General features: G+C 49.1%; 1 long non-coding RNA gene across 1 annotated transcript in view; it reads right to left on the bottom strand.

Annotated features, from left to right (window-relative positions):
- Nucleotides 1–5739, bottom strand: part of LOC113938086 — a 70585-nt gene extending 64846 nt beyond the window's left edge. Inside the window, exon 1 of the long non-coding RNA XR_003524817.2 lies at nucleotides 5236–5739. This is a non-coding gene — a long non-coding RNA (uncharacterized LOC113938086). The remainder of the gene's footprint in view (nucleotides 1–5235) is intronic.
- Nucleotides 5740–6000: the final 261 nt, after the last annotated feature.

A 6000-nucleotide genomic window follows, 5' to 3' on the forward strand; every position in this document is an offset into this window, starting at 1 on the left:
CTTTCTTTAACTATTAATACCAAAATCAAACAAGTGATTTCTGTCCCTTTGAACGTCCTCCTCCACATTGTTCAGGGCCCTTGAAGTCAGTCTACTCTCGATGACAGCAATGTGGTTATTTCACAAAGTAGACCCTGATCCCAGAGGAGCTAAGTGACTTGTCCTGGGTCTAGTCATAGGACCGAGGATGCTGTAAAACATAAATCTAGCTGTCTTCGGGAGCACTCTGTTGTGGAGACTGTTTGTTGCCTATCCTACATCCATTCTCCTCTACTTCCTGTGTTGTCAACAACCCCCAAGTTGTCGGGGCTGCAAAGTGCCTAGTTAAAAAACTGCATTCCCCAAGCTGCTTTACAGATACAGTGGCCAATAAAAGATGTAGGCAGAAAGGGTTACTTGGGGGTTCTAGGAAAGCTCTTTAAAGGAGACTGACACCTAGGATGCTTAGACTTCTGTCCCCCACTTTCCTCTTTCCTCCTGTGTGGAATGCAGGGGTGATGGCTGGAGCTCCAGCAGCTTTGTTAAAACCGTAAGACAACTTTAAGGAAGGAAGCCACTGCTAAGGAATGCAGAGAAGAGAGATGAATGAACTGGCTGGCCAATGAACTTTGCCCTGGACAGCCTGCTTCCAGTCTTTTTCCATCTGAGAGAAAGTAAGCTTGACAGTTGCTGGAGGCACTGCTATTTTGTAAGGTTTTCCTTTATATCTGCCTAAATTGATAGAAACCAATGCATCCCTCTCACACTCTATAAATGACTTGTCCAGGGAAAACAGCTAAAATGATGCCTTTATGCCTTTGCTAGAAATAGTATTTTAAGTATGATACATTTTTGAAAGGGCAGCGTGGAGGGAAAGGCTAAAAGCCTCCATGGCAGAAACCCTTCCTTGCAGGGTAATCGAACCTAAAAGCAAAGGATAAGCAGGAGAACCACAATGGATAAGATTTGCCACTGCCATTAGCTTTTCTCTCGTATACGAAATGCAAGAAAACTGCGTGTTTTTCTCTCTCTCTCTCTCTTTTTTTTTAATCAGAGGAATCATCTGAGACCAAACAAGCCTCCCCACCACTCCTCCTTCCTGCGGACCCAACTTCCTTCTGATCCACTGTCGGCTTCCCCTCGCCTGAGCTCTGTGGTCTAACCAGAACCCTCTTGACATTGTGAGGAGCCCAAGCTCTGCCCCACAGCACCGGGCCAAGCACATGACTGCCCTGCCACGGCCCTGAGAGCGGAGAGGGTCCTCTGGGTTTGGGGACAGGTAGCAGCTGCAGGACAGAACTGCCCACAAAGTGGCACCATTTATAAAGGGCCAACACGACACAGCCATGCTCAGCGTGCAAAGCCTTGACTTTCAGAAAGGAGATGTATAAAGCCCCCGATGCTTTATGTTGGCAGTGCAGTACCAGAGAAGGCTGACTGAACAAAGGGACACATTTGGCACTACTTTCGGACCCCTACAGGATGCATGTGAAGATTTAGCTTCTGAGGCCCTGCATGATCTTGGATATCTTCAGAATCGGCAAGGAAAGGCCACGTTATGCTCAGCCTGGTTTTAGTTTTAAGTGTATCTTACTTAATATTTTCAATATGAGTCAGCTCCTTATACTAGGCTGATTCTCAAACAACCAGAAGGTGACTGTAGCTGCCTTTAGACAGGAAGCATGGGTACAGCGTCCAGCTGCTTCCACCCCCGAAGCTGGTCTGAGGCCAGTGGTCCTGGATTCTCGGGCCGGTGGTCCCAGTCTGCTGGATTACAGACAACACTCTCCTGGTCCCCTGCCTTTCCTGACTCTCCTCTCCTGATGGAGGCAAAGGCGCCCCCCTCAGCCACGCACTCCTCAAAGCAGCTACTCCGCCTGATTCACCGGCCTGGGACGCGTGCACCTCGAATAAGTTGAGCAACTGGCCGTCCGTCCTATCTTCCAGGGTGGGTATGTGTGTGCGTCAGGGGCCGGGGGTTAAAGGAAATGCACAGAAAGATACTACCATGCGGTTGGGCTGAGGGCGAGGGGAGCTGTCCTCACTGTGATGATGTTGGCAAGAGAAAGCATGATAACCTCAATGTCGGTGACAACATCTAGTACCCTGGGTCTTCCTGGAGAGAACCAGGAAGCATTTCCCATTTACCTAATCAACAGACGTCTTGCAAATGCAGAACATGACACAGATGGGATCTCACTTCAGAAGCACGAGAGCCAATTCTTTATGGGTGCCCCCAGGGCCCAGGGCCCAGGTCGAGACGGAAAGGTGTCTGGGTGTATGTCCAAATCAGTGATTGTGTACTTAATAGCTTGTAACTGGTGTGCTCATCATCACTGATCTTTACAAGGACCCAAGAGGCTGGTACTATTATTAACTCCATTTCCCAGTGAGGAAGGTGGGACACCAGGAAGCTAAGTTGCTCAATGTGAGGGTGAGCTCTCTGTATGGCAATGGGTGGTGGGGCACCTGTCAGGTACCACGAAAACCTCTTGGCAGGACATAACGAAAGCCCGCATAGGGGTGCTGATGAACGGTGTGGAGTGGGAGACAGGGCCAGCAAGCAAAAGGCCAGTCTCGAAGCTGAGGGCGCCATGACAACAGGGCACTGGGCCATTTCCGAGTGTCATCAGACTGTCAGCATTTTCTTTTTGCTGCAGGTGTCCTTTTAAAATATCTGCTCTGTTTTCTCTTGTAGATGGTTTCCCTTTTTACTCCCTGCCTGCATCCTCACTTAGAATCAGCATCTTTTGGTAGTTGGAAAATATGACAAAGCAGCAAATCATATTAATGAATGCTCTATTTTCAGACCTGCCTGGGTCTTATTTCTGGCCTTTTTAAATGACTCTCCTGATTATAAAAGTGATCATATCAGTTCGCCACAGGCTTATTTCTCATGGGTAAGCGGTAAATTGACTTCCAGCGTTCGTACAACTGCCCGAATTCTACACGAAAGAATACAATCAATGTCTACGATAAAATCAACCACTTCAAAACTACTTCCCAACGGCGCTTATCCAGGGGGATTTGAAGACTCAGGACCCGGTGAGGAACACATGTTGACACCTGGCATGTTCTCTGAAATGGGGACAAGAGAGAGTGCTAGTGTGCCCAAACCACTGAGGCACTGCCTAGGGCATTTTGCCTTCTTGGGCTCTTCTCTCCAGGAAGATGGCATTTCTCCGAGCGCTTACAAAGACTACTCACCAAGAGAGACAGACTGGGCTGGGCTCCCACCTTGGAAACCCCTATTGTCTGCCTTGCTGAGGCCCCAAGTTGGTCCTGAGATGCTCAGCCTTGGAACCGCCACTGATTACACTGAAATCACAAGATCTTGCTTGGGAAAGTCATGCCACTAACTCAGGGGCCACAAGCCCAGATGCCTTCAGAGTCCAGGTAAGAAGGGAGGCAGACAGAGCTAACACTGAGGGGGTCTCTTCTGTGCCCAGACCCTGTTGGAAGCACTTGGCAAATGCTAACTCTCTGAGCCCTCCCAGTGGCCCTCCGAGGCAGGCAGCAACCATGGTCCGGAAGCCCCAGGCTATCAGAGCCTTGCACACATTAGGGTTCAACAGGGCCCATGATCCAAAGAATAGGAGACCCCATAGTCATCTGAACACAAAAAACAAAAAACAAAACAAAACAAAAACCAAACCACCACCAATCCTGGGCAGGCTAACAGAATTTGAGGGGGTTGAGGGTGGATTCAAACAGGACCACATGTGGCCTTTGAGCCACCAGCCTGCAACTCCAGCTATTTTTTTTTTAATTTTTCATAACATTCTTCTCTGTTTATAAGAAGAGTAAGGTTAAAGGGAGGTTTTCTTCCTTGGAATCCTGCGCTCTGATGTTAAGGTGGCGCGCGCACACACACACACACACACACACACACACACACACCCCGCCGCTGTGTGAAACATGCAGAATGCCAGCTTCAAAGCTCAGGCCGTGACCTCTCCCTGCGCCCACTCCATCCCTCAGCAGGTGTGACGTCACGGGACACAAGCTGCAACTTCAACCCTGGGCGATCCCAGCCCTCCATAAACTCTGGATTTGTAATTTAACATTGTAGGCTTAACCGGTTCTGTCAAGGCAGGCCCTAAAAATGAACAGCAGCCGAAGGGGAGGGTCCCGGCAGAGGGACCCCTTAGCAAAGGGGCCTCACAGGCGCACACACAAGAGCTGGGACTGAAGCCGGGAGGGGGTCACCACACAAGGGAGGTACTCAGAGTTGATTTTAACCGAAGACCAAACAGCCAGATCCTCCTGGAGGGGTCAGCCAGCCACCGTGCTGGGCTCGGGGGCAGATCGCTTGTTCTCTTAGAGCAGCTCCAATTTTAGAAATCGGGTGCTGACTCATTATTAACCCAGAAAGCCCACACACTCAAATGACTCTACTGAAAAAGCTCCCTGTCATACCCTGCTTACTGAGGTGCAGGTTTTTAAGCAAATTCAAAAAATGTTTATCACAAGGTATTTATGACATTTTAACCGTTTCATTTACAGTAACTAGAATGACATTTAAAAAAAATGTTTCCTGTATTTTACTTGACTGTAAAGCTAAGCCTCATCAGAATAGTAACAGGTTGAGAAACACATTATCAAGGTCATATCAGGCCTTAAGGACTCAACAACCCAGTCCTGACCCCCAGCCCCCCGGCCCCCAACCCCCCGGCCCCTCACAAACTTTCTTTCTGACTTTACCACAGCTTGTGACATTCAGTCACAAGTGAAAAGACAAGACATAAAATAAGTTCCCAGAATCATTCATAGGCTCGTAGACAGGGAAGCCAAAATTCTGCCTCTCTATTGTATTTTCTTGCACTAAAAACTGGGCAGCTCAGACCATGCGGCCAGAAATTTCTCAGGGGCTGTCTTTCCTCCACCTCTGAGAAGCGGAAGCTGGCCCAGCCTCAGCACCCCTGGGTTAGCACCAATTCACCCACTTCCATCTCTCAACTTCACCATGGCTCCAGAGATGAGTCTGCAACAGCTTATTTTCCAGCCCAGCATCCCTGTCTCTGCCGGGACAAACACAATGTACCACGAGGATTGACATTCTCTCCCTTAACCACCGAGACAGCAGGCTACGGCACAGTAGCTCTGGGGGTGGGGGCAGAGGAAGCAACTTTCTAAAATTAGGGATCCCCCAAGTCTCAAGTGCAGTACCCCCTCCAAGATGTAACAGCTTTAACCCATCCAAGACTCCAAGGCAGACAGTAGAAATGATCGTAAAAATGACAGGAACGTACTCACCGGGGAGAAGCCGCTGGCTCCACCTTCCAGCCGCCGAGCCGCGAAGGTCTGGGGCACACACGGGCTCAGGCACAGCCGGCCTGGAATACTAGCCCAGGCTCAGAACAGCCAGCCAGTCACTATTCCCCTCTATTCCTGAACATGTCCCCGTGGCTGAGACCAAAAAAAAAAAAAAAAAAAAAAGAGAGAGAGAGAGAAAGAGAGAAGGGGGGGGGAGGAAGAAAAGAAAAAAGAGGAAAAAGAAGAAAAAGAAAAAAAAGGGCGCACACCTCAGTCTTCGTTCTCATTGGAACGAGATGACTCATGCTGACTCACAGCCACCACTTCCTCTCCGACATTCTCTTCATACTTGTGAGCTGGGCTGGTCCCGTTCCCAGGGTCTCTGCAGCCCTTCCTGGAAGAACAGTCTTCTGACCCCGGCAAAGCCACCCAAACGCTGACCTCATGTGGAGCCCCCGGGAGCGCCTACACAGGGGAAATGTTTTATTTAGGAGATGTGAACCGCAGGACAACAAAATGCATGAATCTCAGGTGCATTTGAATTTCAAATATACACTGCAATTTTGTAATATCTTGCACAGCTCCCATGAACCACTTGCTCGTTTCAAGGCATTTCAGGGAAGGGAGGAGAATGGAATATGGTCTCATTCCTTAAGGAGGTTGGGTCTTTTGCCCTGGCAAGACTGATTTCAGGGCATGTTTTCTTCTGCATATCTTCCTCTGACATAACAGATCATGGGATCTAAAATCCGGATCTCTTCAAAG

The sequence above is a fragment of the Zalophus californianus genome, chromosome 8 (genome assembly GCF_009762305.2).
Source record: "Zalophus californianus isolate mZalCal1 chromosome 8, mZalCal1.pri.v2, whole genome shotgun sequence".
NCBI lineage: Eukaryota > Metazoa > Chordata > Mammalia > Carnivora > Otariidae > Zalophus > Zalophus californianus.